This window comes from Trichechus manatus, unplaced genomic scaffold, assembly GCF_000243295.1.
Source record: "Trichechus manatus latirostris isolate Lorelei unplaced genomic scaffold, TriManLat1.0 scaffold00082, whole genome shotgun sequence".
NCBI classification, from domain to species: domain Eukaryota; kingdom Metazoa; phylum Chordata; class Mammalia; order Sirenia; family Trichechidae; genus Trichechus; species Trichechus manatus.
The window spans coordinates 9,227,347-9,242,311 of record NW_004444018.1 but is presented as its reverse complement, the minus strand read 5'-3'; the positions used below and the strand labels follow the sequence as shown (position 1 = coordinate 9,242,311).

The following is a 14,965-nucleotide window of genomic DNA, read 5'->3' as shown; positions in this document are numbered from 1 at the left end:
AAAAGAAAACCATTGCTGTCAAGTTGATTCCAACTCATAGCGACCCTATAGGATAGAACAGAACTGCCCCATAAGGTTTCCAAGGAGTGGCTGGTGGATTCCAACTGCCAACCTTTTGGTTAGCAGCCAAGCCCTTAACCACTGCACCACCAGGGTAAAAAGTCTGAGTCCCTGGTAGTGCTAACAGTTAACACACTTGGCTACTAGTCAAAAGGTCAGAGGTTTGAGTCCACTCAGAGGTATCTTGGAAGAAAGACCTAGAAATCTACTTCCAAAAATCAGTCATTGAAAATCCTACGGAGCACAGTTCTACTATGACATACATGGGTTTACCAAGAGTTAGAATCAACTTGACAGCAACAACAACAAAAAGAAACCTAAAAAGTCACTCACCCTGGACAGCAGATACCACTGATCATTCTCCACCTCCTTCCATTTAGTCTGGCATGAAAAGCCAGGGGAGGGAAGGGAAAAGTGTGAACAGGTGACATAGTGGAGGGCACTGGGCACTCAAGATGCTGGAGGGCTCACCAGTTCAGAGCCTTCATACTGTCCCCCAGAGGAATCAAGCTGAGAGGGAGAAACAGCCTCTTGAAGGGCTGAATGAGAATTCAATGAGACTCAAACAATTTGAAAAAGTGGTTAAATAAAATGAATTTCCAGGAACACATGCAGACCAGTCTGAAGTAAGGAATGACTAACCATGTGTTGATAAAGTAGTAAAAAGGTATGGAAGCCATAATGAGGGAAATGGAAAGCAAGTCAGCTGCCCAACACAGATGTTAAAGTTGAACATGAGATTCTGGGATAGATAGATGAGATCATGGAACCAGGAAGAGTGGAGTGGACAGCAGGCTCCATGGCCAGAGGCCTGGGTTTGAATTTTAGTGTCACTTAGGAGATGGGCAAGACACACAACTACCCTTTTCTCCGTTTCCTCATCTACAAAATGCTGATGATAAAGGCCTCTACCCTGTAGCGGGTGTAAGGATTAAATGGGATAATACGTGTCATGTACTCAGCACAATGAAGGGCTCAAAGTTAAGAACTCAATAAACAGTTCCCCTATTCAGCTACAGAGAGATTTTTACAGCTTTCCCTGCCTGCTTTGGACTTTTCAACTTCTGAGAGATGGCAAGAACTAGAAAATGACCCAGAAGAAAGCAACTGAGATGATTAAAGAACAGGAAAATAGAAACTATAAAAAAGAATGCAAAAACGCTGGGATTATCTAGCCCAGAGAAGAAAGGACTGGATGGTTATTAACAAAGCAAATAAGCACAAGTGCCTTATGTGGCATGGTGACCAGCCCGTCTGCTGTTGCAGTCAGGTCACAAAGAAAGGCGTTTCATTGCAGCAAGAGGAGCAAGGGTTAGCTATAAAAGAAAACTTTCTTATAATTCTCTTTTTGTAAAGAGTCATTTCCTTTGGGCCAGACAAGCACAAGTCTATTTTATATCAGATCAGGCATCCATCTGAAAACACAAGAAAAAAGGTCATCCACTTCTAACAAGAACATCACCTTCTTCAAGGACTCAAAGGGTCCCACAGAGTTGGGGGTGGGGGATGGTGACACAGTGATCAGTAGCTCCCCTTACTGAGCACTCCAAGTCTCTCAGCCCTTTTGTGTCTTCATCTGTTCCCTCTACACGATGAGCCTACTGCTAAACCAGCGTGGGGATCACTGTATTGTGTGTGTGTGTCTATAGGAAATAACCACAAGGGAGTTCAGTAGGCTGAATGTGTGTATGTGTGTGCGTGTATATTTGTACACACAGAGGAGGGGCCTATAGTTTCTGTTAATTTTGTTATCTTCTAAAATGGTTGCCCTTTAGAGACATAAACAAAATAATTTGCCATGCTGGTGAACAGCATTTTCTGAATTTGTTCTTTAGTGTCATGCCTTATTAAAGTTGAGATAAGTCACATCTATTGCTTGCCTCCCATTGATGTCACTGAAAAAAATTAGATTAGTCTGGCCAACATGAAACCATAAAGGGGTGGCAACTGAGGTTCTTCCTGCTACTCAAAACTGAGTTTTGGGTGATATGCTCTAGAATTCAGGGGATGGAGTGTGGAAGTCCAGAAGAATCTTTACATGTTTCAGCAACTCTGCCACAACTGCAGCCCAGTCAGTCCTTGAGGAGCCTAGAAATTTGGGCACATTTGGTCTCTTCCATAAACCACTCCTTTCCACTTCCCCTTTTGGAATTTCATTTCATTTTTTCTGTATTCAGATCACGCTTGGCCTTCTGCCCAAATCTGAAGATTAAAACCATTAAAAAGTCTCTGTCCTCTCAATATCCTCCCATTTAAAAAAGAGAGCATTAGCCTTCCCCTTCAATTTTTTATCCATGTGATTGAAGAATATTTCTTCCTTCCTCTCTTCAAATATTCTGATCTGATACCTACATGGTGGCACCATTTTTTAAGACTGGTCTATGGCCTTTTGCCCCAGCCTCTGTATGTGGTCTTGCCTGCCCATCTCTGAGATCTGCAAGCCCAGCTGCCAGCCCCCATGCTGCTCAGGACCGCTCACTTAACACCAGGGGTGCAACCTACAGAAATCATATCAACAGCACAAATAAACAACATCTAGCTCTTTTAACCTGCAAAATAAATGGCATTTCTTAATGCCATTTAGAAATGTCAAATATGTGGGCACACTTTTTAAAAAGAAGTTCTCTTTAAACTTCCAAAGTTACTGTAAAGAGGATAAAAACAGCTTTGTAGTTGTTAAAAATTAATGAAATCTAATAACAATATCATTACAAAAAAAACTGCTAGAAAGGGTCCCTCGCAGTTTCTGGCTCAGTTTACTAAATGAGGACTGGGCCTCAATGAGTAAGACTGTCACAATGAAATGTTGGCTTTGGGGTGAGAGACTTCATCTTATTTCTACCCCTGCTATATTGCATGTAGGTTCCTAGGAGCATTAGCGAACCACACAATAATGCTGATATCTGACTGTTTCTGAAGTTTCCCCAAACAGAAATTATATGTATTCCAACTATAGTTACCAAGTACAAGTGAGGGATAAGTAAGATGTAAGCACTTTCCTACTTTCCACAATATGGTGGGTATGTGTATTATGTGTGTGTATAACTATTAAAATTAAAATACTTATTTTCCAGGTATACAATTTAGTGATATCAATTACATTAATCATGTTGTACAACCACCATCTAATAATTGTTGCTAAATTTCTATAGTGGAAATGTACCAAGGTAGTCAGTGCAGCATTGTTGATAACAATAAAATACTGGGGAAAAACTCAAAGATCAATCTTTTGGAAAAATAAATGGAGGACATGCACAGAAAGGAATACTGCATAGCTGAACAAAAAAGAACAAGAAAACTCTCTAAGGCATAATAATGGAAAGATCCTCAGGATATAATATTAGTGACAAAGGCACAGTGTAAAACAGGGTGTGTTCTCTATCTCCTTTTGTATAAGAAAAGGGAGAGGGCCAAAAGGGAGAGAGAGTTGGAAGACGTGAGTCAGGTCTCAAAATGGAGGAAAAGTCAACGCCCAGCGGCTCCCCTGCCCGACACCAGCCATCACTCTCACCACTGCCACCAGGGGGAGGAGAGCCATGGTCCAAAGGAACCAGAGCAGCTGAGAAAAGTGTTTACTGGTGATCTGAGATTTGAAACTACAGATGACAGTTTAAGAGAACATTTTGAGAAATGAGGCACACCCACAGATTGTGTGGTGATGAGAGACTTCCAAACAAAACGTTCCAGGGGCTTTGATTTTGCGACTTACTCTAATGTCGAAGTGGCGGATGCAGCAATGTGTGCCTGACCACACAAGTTGGATGGACGTGTAGTGGAGCCAAAGAGAGCTGTTTCTAGAGAATTCTGTAAAGCCTGATGCCCATCTAACAGTGAAGAAAAAATCTGTTGGTGATATTAAAGAAGATACAAAAGAATATTAATTTAAGAGATGAGTTTGAAAAGTATAGCATGATTGAAACCACTAAAGTTACCGAAGACAGGCAGACTGAAAAAAGAGAGAATTGGTTTTAGTAACTTTTGATGATCATGATACAGTTGATAAAATTCTTGTGCAGAAATACCACACTCTTAATGGGCATAATTGTGATGTGAAAAACGCTCTTCTAAACAAGAGATGTAGTCTGCTGGATCACAAAGAGGTTGTGAAGGTGGATCTGACAACTTTACGGGTTGTGGAGGAAACTTTGGAGGCGGTAGAGGGAACTCTGGCCATGGTGCAAACTGGTGGAAGAGGAGGCTATGGTGGTGGAGGTGGCAGCAGTAGAGGTAGTTATGGAGGAGGTGATGGTTCACATAATGGATTTGGAGGTGATGGTGGCAACTATGGCAGTGGTCCTGGTTATAGTAGTAGAGAGACTATGGTGGTGGTGGACCAGGATATGGAAACCAAGGTGGTAGATATGGTGGCAGCGGTGTAGGACATGATTATAATGAAGGAGGAAATTTTGACGGTGATAACGATGATGGTGTTGGGAACAACAATGATTCTGGAAATTACAATGGACAAAAAAATAAAACAGCTGCCATTGAGTGGATTCAGACTCATGGCAATCCCATGTGTGTCACAGAAGAACTGTGCTCCACAGGGTTTTCAATGGCTAATTTTTCAGAAGTAGATCTCTAGGACTTTCTTCTGAGATGCTTCTGGATGGACTCAAACCTCCAATCTTTCAGGGAGGAGCTGAGTACGTTAACCATTTGCACCACCCTGGGACTCCTATAGTGGACAACAACAATCAAATTATGGACCCATGAAGGAGGCAGTTCTGGTGGGAGAAGTTTGGGCAGTCTCTGTGGTGGTGGTTATGGATCTGGTGGTGGGAGTGGTGGATATGATCGCAGAAGGTTCTAAAATTTCAGCAGAAAAGCTGCAGGATACTTTGAGACCAAAACCAAAAACCAAACCCACTGCCATCCAGTCAATTCCAACTCATAGTGACCCTATAGGACACAGTAGAACTGCCTCATAGGCTTTCCAAGGTGTGCCTGATAGATTCGAACTGCTGATCTTTTAGTTAGCAGCCAAACTCTTAACCACTATGCCACCAGGGTTTCCTACTTTGAGACAGCTGCCCTAAATGCGTTAGAGGAACTGTAAAAATCTGCCACAGAGGGAACCATGATCCATGATCAAAAAAGCTGCTGCAGCTTAAACAGGAAACCTTTCTTGTTCAGGATGGTCATAGCTACAGTTCGCAAAAAGTGCAGCTATTGATTAATGCAATGTAGTTGCAATTAGATGTACCTTCCTGAGGTTTTTAATCGTTGTAGCTTTGCCTTCTTGCTTTCATTACATCAGGTATTAAAAAAACAAAAAACAAAAGAACTCAAACCTGTTGCCATTTAATCGATTCTGACTCACAGCAACCCTATAGGACAGAGTAGAACTGTCCCATAGGGTTTCTAAGGAGCGGCTGGTAGATTCGAACTGCCAACCTTCTGGTTAGCAGCTAATGCTTAACCACTGCACCAGGAGGGCTCCTGTAAATTGTGGGAGTGGAATAAGGAATAAAAAAAAAAAAAGCAGTTTTTAACTTTAAAAAGGAAAAAAAAGACTGTATAGGTTAATAACTTTAATAATCAATATGGTTTTATTGGCTTGCATCTGTAGAAACAAACACAGTTGCTTACACAAAAAATAAAAAAAGTACCTAAGGAATGGAAGGAATGAGGTAGAGGGGACAAAGGCGGGGAATAAAAACAGGAAAAAAACATTGCACTAAAGAAACTTAAAAGGCTTCCCCTACCACCAGGCTTTTTTTTTTTTTAAAGAGTAGAGCTTTATTGTCCTCAAGTTCATATATCTTGAACTTGATAAGTTCTCAGTAAGTGCTGACTAAAGATTTATGAGGCCTATTTTAACAAGTAGTCTGCACTGACCTTTTGGGTTTTTTTTTTTTTGTATTATCATATCAGTGACTTATTATTATTATTATAGTGATACACACGTGGAAACCCTGGTGGGGTAATGGTTAAGTGCCATGGCTGCTAACCAAAAGGTCAGCAGTTCAAATCCACCAGGGGCTCCTTGGAAACTCTATGTATGGGGCAGTTCTATCTGTCCTTTAGGGTCGCTATGAGTTGGAATCGACTCAATGGCAACGGTTTCTTTTTTTTTTTTTTTTTGTGATATACACACCACAAAATACAGAACATTTCATCAATTTCTACATGTACACTTCCATGGCTCCCAAAGGTCTTTTAAGGTTGATTCTTTTGCAAAATTAAAATTCCTTCTGCAAAAATGACTTGAGCCATTCCCATTCTGGCCTACCAGGATTATCTCAAGCCAGCCAGCCAGACAGGCACTATTTAAAAATGTTGCATTTGCTTCTGGGAGAGGTGGCTGGTGAAGAGAGGCTGGGATTCAAAGGAAAAGCAGCCCACAGCTGATGGCGCAGGCTAGTCCTGGAGCCGCCTGCAGCGGGTGTGGTGACACAGGGCTCTTTCAGAAGTTTCCATTACGTGGTCCTTTCAAGCTCAGGTTGGATAGTGGTTCTGATAATACTGAGAACAGAGTAGAGACAGCTGCTTCGGGAGCTGACAGGGCTCAATCTCTGATCCAAAAGTGAAGGAAAAAGAGGTCAAGGACACAGGGCTTTGTCTAACTGGTGGAACTAGAACCCAGAGTGGCTGGGATCCAGGCACAAAGATAGGCTCAGATAGTCTGGCTGAATCCAGGAGGGATCCCAAGTCCCCAGAAGATACGACACAGGATTTCTTTTTATTTGTTATTTGTTGTGGGAAAGGAACTAAGAAATGCACTTTGACTAGACCATAAAGTGTCCAGTGGCTTTATTCTATTGCCTCTTTACCTTTTTTTTTTTTTTTGAGGGAGGAAAGGGTAATATGTATATTTAAACTATTAAAGTGCAAGCTACAGCCCTGAAGGAAGACCTAAAAAAAATGTAGATACTACTCTAAAATGCTCCTTTAATGAACTGAGAAATTCTATTTGTACAATCTGAGTAACCTGGACTCAATGGCTCTCTGAACTCATCACATCTATTTTTATTTCCTCCCTGGGGTTATTCTTTCACAGAATTATGGGCATTTGGGATTGGTAGGGACCTTAAGAAGTCCCTGGGTAGTGCAAATGGTTAATGTACTTGCTGCTAACCAAAAGGTTAGTGGTTCAAGTCCACCCAGAGGCACCTCGGAAGAAAGGCCTGGCAATATACTTCTGAAAACTTAGCCACTGAAAATCCTGTGGAGCACAGTTCTACTTTAACACGAGTCCAAGTCAACTTGATGGCAACTGGTGGTTTTTAGAGACCTTAAAGTTTGTGATACACACTAATAAGTAACAGATCATACGTGTTTTTTTAACCCACAAAACTACCAAATTTCTCTAAGCTTACTGGCACAAGGAACCAATACTTATTGAGGGTCTAATAAGTACCAGAAGGAGTCCCGGTGGAGCAATGGTTAAGAGCTTGGCTGCAAACTGAAAGGTCGGCAGTTTGAACCTGCCCGCTGCTCTGCAGGAGAAAAGACCTAGTGATCTGCTCCGGTAAAGATTACATCCTTGGAAACCCTATGGGGTAGTTCTACTCTGTCCTATAGTGTCACTATGAGTCGGAATTGATTTGATGGCACACAACAAGTGCCGGGCTCCTTACTTGTGGCCTTATCCAATCCTCACAAGAGTCCCGGAGATAAGTAGTTGTATGGCTTTTTATGAGCAAGAAAATGGAGGCTGCTCAGACAGGGTAAGTAATTGTGCTGGATTTCACAGCAGTCAACAGTAAAGCTAAGATCTGAACCTAGTCTTCTGACTTCAAAGTCGGTGCTCTCTTTCCATGATCTCACACTGCATCCCAAGGCGTGGAGGAAGAACCGGGGTCTCTGAAGAAAGTGCAATAACAGCACGGTGGTTCAAAGGCTAACCAAGGAGAAATAAAATAACAGAGAAGATACTAAATGCACTGCTTACCTGGGGCTTGCCCTTGCTTTGCTCACAACCTGGGCGTGGGTCTATAGGTTTCTATGGCTCAGCTCAAGCAAACAACCAATCACTAGGATCCACTTGCCCTCGGCCTTGGAGGCCAAGAGTCCAGGAAACCCAGGCCCTGATCTGGGCTGTCAGCACCTGCTGGGACTCATCACCCCGCAAGATAAACTACTCGGCTGAGCAGAAAGCAGAGCTGGCACTGCCTGCTGGGTGGAAAATCACAGGAGGGGCAGGGCAGAGGCCTCGCTGAGCAGCAGGGACTCCAGTTCTCAGCGATAGGCTGGTGAGCCTCAGGACGGGGCTAGTCTAGAAGGAAGCCGTGGGAGCTGTGACAGTGGGGTCATGGAAGGGTGGGGACCTGGTTTGTGAGGATCACATGAGATAATATGCATGGGAGAACACTTCAAAAGCTGTAAAGAGCTAGTTTAAAGTAAGGTGGTTATCATTCAAAACTGACGGCTGGAAGGGAAAGGATCCAGGCATTGTAAGGTTTACTGGAAGCCACCAACTCACTCTTCCAAACCTAATATATAATTAGCCCTGGTGGCACAGTGATTAAATCGTTCGGCTGCTAACTGAAAGGTCAGCAGTTCAAACTCAACAGCTGCTCTGTGGTCGAAAGATGTGGCAGTCCGCTTCTGTAAAGATTTACAGCCTTGGAGGCACTATGGGGTTACTATGAGTCAGAATCGGGTAGTGGGTTCGGTTTTTTGGTTTTTGGGTGGTGCAAATGGTTAAGTGCTCAACTACTACTGAAAAGTTGGTGGTGTGAACCTACCTAGTGGCACCTTGGAAGACAGGCCTGGTGATCTGCTTCCAAAAGATCCCATCCTTGAAAACCCTATGGAGCGGCTCTACTCTGTGCTCTTGGGGCCACCATGAGTCAGAATTGACTTGACAGCAATTAACAATATCTGATCAATGTTTTTATTTATAAAGGCCAAAAAGAAGCACAGTATCCTTTGAAAATTAGGCAGGGCTCTGGGTTGTAAAGGACAGAAACCCAATTCAACCAGTTCGAACCAAATAGAGCCCTTGTTTGAAGGCTCACAGACACAGAGGAAGGGCAGGGGCACATGGTGAAGGCCATTTCTGACTCATCTCTGCTTCTCTGAGATTCTCCAAGATAACGTTCCTCCTGGTGGTAGGAAGCATGGTCTCACATCACATACTTCTCAGCCTCCTCTACTCTTCACTGCAACAAGAAAATCTCAAGAAAACTCGGGCCTAACTGTGATCATGCATCCATCTGCAACGTGCAGCCCCTGAAACCATGTGATCGGAATAGGAGGAGACATAGTTCCGGAAACAAAAAAGCAGCTGCTATCAGGTCAACTTGCCTCATGGTGACCCCATGTATGTCAGAGTAAAACTGTGCTCCATTAGGGTTTTCAGTGGCTGGTTTTTGGGAAGTAGATCTTCCCAGTTGCCCATGGATGGACTAGAGTCTCCAACCTTTCTTTCCGTTAGCAGCTGAGTGCATTAACCATCTGCACCTCCCAGGGACTCCTGAAACAACAGGGATGTTGCTTCCAGCAGGGGGATGGGGCCAGGCAAACAACAGAAGTGCACCACACCTTAGCAAGGCTGAAAAGTACCAGAATGGCCCCACCAGACTGGACTAGTCGAGGTGGCCAAGAGCTAGCAACGAAGAGAAATCAGTGCCTGAGGTGATAAAAATAATGCATAGGATAGTGTCTACAGGGGAAGAGGGGAAGTGAGGGACAAAAGATAGCTTCTCAGCTCACTTTTAAAAGATCTGGATTGACACTGCACTCACTGTCCTAATGTCGTCACTGCCAGGCTTCTTTGTTTATCTGGCTATACCAGTAAATAGGGTATCTAGGCGGTGAGGCAGAGAAAGGAGAATGCAAAATCAAAACAAGAAATACTCCTCTCCCTGCTCTACAACGTCAGTGTAGGATCAAATCCAGCTATAGTAATAAAAAATCACATCAAAACAAACACCTGTTTACTGTTTACTGAGATCACCTTGTGCAAGGCTTAGCGGGTGCTGTCAGAGTCAAAAAGGGCACAAAAAGTAAAGTAATAAGATCCCAAGACAGAGGTGCCTCACAGGGCTGGAGGTAGAAAGAATAAGTAGCTTGTATCCCATGGAGGGCACAAGTTATGGACTGCCATGGTCTGGAAGGCCTTCCTGGAGCTGGGAAGGACGGGTAGCCAAGCGCTGGTCTTCCCTCTCAGATCCTCAGCTAGGTATCTAGGGACCAGGCCAAGACAGTCTCCTTCAGCAACCCCTGTGAGCCAACTGGATGAAGGAGCACATTTCTGGTGGTAGTACAAGTTGGAGAGAAATATCTAGATCTTTTAGATTTTGGAGGTTTTATAGACAAGGAGTCCCTGAGTGGTGCAAATGGTGAACACACTCACTGCTAACCAAAAGGTTGGAGGTTCAAGTCTACCCAGAGGTGCCTCAGAAGAAAGGCCTAGCAATCTACTTCTGAAAAGGCAGCCATTGAAAACCCTGTGGAGCACAGTTCTACTCTGACACACATGGGGTTGCTATGAGTCAGAATTGATTCATATTAGAGAACAATAAGATGTGCATTTGGTCTTGAGAACAAGGACCCCTCTCCCTCCTCTCTGCCTTTAGAAATACAGTACAGATTTCCTTCAATAATCTGAAGCCTTGCGCATGGGCGCCAAGGAGGAGGCGTTCCCTGCATAGAGAGTAATCATCTACAGTTTCAAATAAGAAGAAAATATCCAAACACTGGTTGGCACAAGGCTGTATTCCGTACCCTCCTTCCACTTGACCGTTCACTCACCTCACCTCAACTTCCTGGCACTGGCGCATGTGGCAGAGAAAGGCAGGGGAGAGACGCCCAGTTTAAAAAGAAAAAACTCAGACAGATGCAATAGAACAACCCTGGAGCACACAGAAAAAGTCCGAATCGTTCTGGAAGAGGTCTCCCCAGACAGCACATAGAGCTGAGGTACCCGCCAGCAGGGGAGCTGCCCACCGAGGGGTCACCAGAACAGGCCCAGGCGGAGAGTCCTGGAGGCCAGGGCAGGCTTCCTGGGGCCGATTTCCTGCAGCGGCCTGGGGCCTGGGGCCAGGGTCCTGAGCCCCTACCAGGCAGTGCACCCTGCTGAGCTCTGGGGCTGCCAGCCTCCTGATTACTTGCAGCTCTGCAGGGAGATATCAAAGCCAGGAAGCAATGGTTTGAAGCCAGAGGGAGTGAGAGGAGTCCAGGAGGGAAAGGGTCTGGAGGGAGGGGAAGTGCAAGGAAGAAAAGGAATCAGAATTAAATGAAAACAGCATTTGTAGCTGAGGCCCTCTCCGTAAAGCCCTGCCCTGCATGCATTAACCCTCCATGGATGAAAACAAAATCCAGGGACCTGGTGCCGGCCTGCTGGGGCCCAGAAAGCTCCAGGGATATAATATCTTCCAGGTGGGTGTACCCAGAAGCACACAAAAGTGCTTGACAAGTCGTTTCAAACTGACTGTCAAGGTCAAAACAACACCACCTGCAGGCACAACTGAAATGTCTTTATCCATCCCCCCCTCTGAGTTCTCTGTTGTTGTTTGTTTTAAACCAACTGCACAGTTTGAACTGCAGACAAGCCTGACAACTGTTCAAACATATGTACGTGCAACTTATTAGCTTGCAAATGGAGGTATCTGGAGGCTAAAAACAAGCAAGGCAGGGGGAGACCAACGTGATGCTAACTCTGAGGGGACGAAAGGAGGGGTCTGGGCAGTGCATTGCCTGGCTGGAGGGAGAAGCCCTCATGGAGGGAGCTGGCTCCTGCGCAGCCTTTGGAAATGCTGGTTTGCACTGATAGTGCACAGAGCAGAGGCGGCTATTATGAAAGGAAGGGGCCCTGCCCTTTAGATCTGTTTATTTTGCAATTAACTCAGGGGAAAAGAGGCCCCTTCTTCAACTTCTGCTCCAGGGCCTCAAATTTAAACGCCCACTCTGCCTAGGTGCCCAGAGTGCAAGAAAATCCCAGCCTCGTAATCTAACTAGCTCTTACATCAAAAAGAAAATATATGTGTATGTTAAATTGCTAATGAAATTAAACCACCCCCCACCTCTGTTCAAAATAAAAACTAGAACCTAATTAAATCAGAGAATGTGAGGCTCTAGGACACTCTGTAGACTCCTCTAAACCAACCCTGCAGTTTCCACAGAGGAGATGAGACCGCGGAGGTGCATGGACTTGCCCGCGAGTTTGGCCTGTCTATGGACGCAGCTCTGTGGGAACACAGCTTCCCTAAGGGTAATCGACAAGAGGGGAGCATCATCCTGGAGCTCTCCCCACCCACCCACTAGCATGCCTCCTCCTCTTTCTGAAGTCAGGTTCTCACCTGAGAGAAGGTGGCTGGGTATGGAGTCTGAAAAAGCTTCCCAGGTGATTCTTTCCTGTTCAGAGACACCCCACACATCTCCCACAAACACACAGAGCTCTCTAACACCTGCAGGACAATCACCTGGGAGGACATATTAACATTATACAGATGCCCAGATCCTGCCCTAAACCTGTGGAATCAGAGTCCCCGGTATAGTCCTGGTGGATGCAGGGATCTACCTTGAGAAGCCCAGGGCACAAGCCAGCCCACTGCCACTGGGTGCAGTGAAAAAATGATAGAGCTTCCTTCTAGAAATTCCTTTTGTAACTGTTTTTTTCTCATCCTTTGAAATTTTCCATTGTGTGCGTGTGTGAGTTTTATAGTGTACCTAATATATTAACACAAGTCTAAACGTATACAACTCTTCTGCTAACCAAAAGGCTGGCATTTCAAACCACCCAGCAGCACCAGGAAGAAAGGCCTGGCAATCTGTTTCTGAAAAAGCCAAGAAAAAACTCTATGGAGTAGTCCTACCACATGGAGTCACCACGACCAGAATCGACTCGATGACAACAGGTTTGGTTTTTTGGTTATATCTATGTCTATGTTTACATCTACATAAAATTGCTCAAAAAGAGGCACGTAACGAAAAAAGATATAGGGCTTCCTGGACAAAACTGTGATCTCCCTGAGGGGTGGCACATGTGCCCACCTTCCTCACTGCTCTCAGCTGAGGCCCCTGCAAGGGCCTGACGCAGGGTAGGTACTCAGCCATCACTCACAAAGCGAAAGCTGAATTCCACAGCCAGCTTTACAATGGACTCCAAGGTGGTTTTTTTCCTAATGTATTTATTTTTGCCACCATCCACTAAAATGCAATCTTCAAGGGATCCCAAACATTGCCCAGAACAGTACCTGATATAGATAAGTTATACAATTAATATTTTTTGAATGAATACATGAATAAATGAAACCTAAAAATAACCCAGTCAGGGACTACGGGACATAAAATGATACCCATGAAGAGTGTGCTTCTTAGCTCAAGTAGATACATGAGACTAAATGGGCAGCTCCTGTCCAGAGGTGAGATGAGAAGGCAGAGAGGGTCAGGAGCTGGTTGAATGGACATGGGAAATACGAGGTGGAAAGGAGGAGTGTGCTGTACAGTATAGGGCGAGCAATTAGGGTCACATAACAATGTGTATAAATTTTTGTATGAGACACTAACTTGAATTGTAAACTTTCACTTAAAGCACAACAATAAAAAAAAAAAAGAAATTAAAAAAAAAAAAAACCCAGTCAGGGAGGCAATACTACCTCATGTTTAATTTTTTTTATCACAGTTTTTTTTAGCAATTATATGTAGATGTAAACATAGACATAGATATAACCAAAAAGTTTACTATAACTTAGTCAACAAGGTATTTTTTAATAGAATCATCTCACTTGTTATTTAGAACTTTTCCCAAACATGCATGTTTGGGAAAAGTTCAAAATAACGTCACATAAAGAAAACAAAAATCCTCACAACAGGGCCAATAAGCAACATCATGACAAATGGACAAAATATTTAAGTTGTCAACAATTTCATTTTACTTGGATCCACAATCAACACCCATGGAAACAGTAGTCAAGAAATCAAACGACATACTGCATCCGGCAAATCTGCTGCAAAACATCTTTTTTTTTTTAAATCGTACTTTAGATGAAGGCTTACAGAACCAGCTTCTCATTAAACAGTACACATACTGTTTTATGATATTTGTTAACAACCCACGACACGTCAACACTCTCCCTTCTCAACCTTGGGTTCCCTATTACCAGCTTTCCTGTCCCCTCCTGCCTTCTAGTCCTTGTCCCTAGGCTGGTGTGCCCCTTTAGTCTTGTTTTGGTTTATGGGACTATCTAACCTTTGGATGAAAGGTGAACCCCAGGAGTGACTTCATTACTGAGCTAAAAGGGTGTCCAGGGGCCATACTCTTGGGGTTTCTCCAGTCTGTGTCAGGCCAGTAAGTCTGGTTTTTTTTGTGAGTTAGAATTTTGTTCTACATTTTTCTCCATCTCTCTCTGGGACCCTCTATTGTGATCTCTGTCAGTCAGTGGTGGTAGCCAGACACCGTCTAGTTGTACTGGACTCAGTCTGATGGAGGCCATGATAGTTGTGGTCCATTAGTCCTCTGGGCTAATCTTTCCCTTGTATCTTTAGTTTTCTTCATTCTCCCTTGCTCCCGAAGGGGTGAGACCAGTGGAGTATCTCAGATGGCCACTCACAGGCTTCTAAGACCCCAGATGCTACTCACCAAAGTAGAATGTAGAACATATGTTATGCCAATTGAGCTAGATGTTCTCCGAGACCATGGTCCCCCCAGCCCTCAGCCCAGCAATTTGGTCACTCAGGGAGTTTGGATATTGCAAAAGTCCTCTTTAAGGTGTTAAAAGGCAAGGATGTCACTTTGAGGACTAAGGTGCGCCTGACCCAAGCCATGGTATTTTCAATCACCTCATATGTGTGCAGAAGCTGGACAATGAATAAGGAAGACCGAAGAAGAATTGATACCTTTGAATTGTGGTGTTGGGGAAGAATACTGAATATTCTATGGACTGCCAGAAGAACAAACAAATCTGTCTTGAAAGAAGTACAGCCAGATGCTCCTTAGAAGTGAGGGCGGCGA

At 44.0% G+C, this 14,965-nt stretch overlaps 1 protein-coding gene and 1 pseudogene across 3 annotated transcripts in view; one reads left to right on the top strand and one right to left on the bottom strand.

Annotated features, from left to right (window-relative positions):
• The window catches only part of LOC105756538 (heterogeneous nuclear ribonucleoprotein A3 pseudogene), a 114,638-nt pseudogene extending 109,765 nt beyond the window's left edge, over positions 1-4,873 (top strand).
• Positions 1-14,965, bottom strand: part of AOPEP (aminopeptidase O (putative)) — a 473,908-nt gene that overhangs the window by 339,726 nt on the left and 119,217 nt on the right. The window lies entirely within an intron of this gene.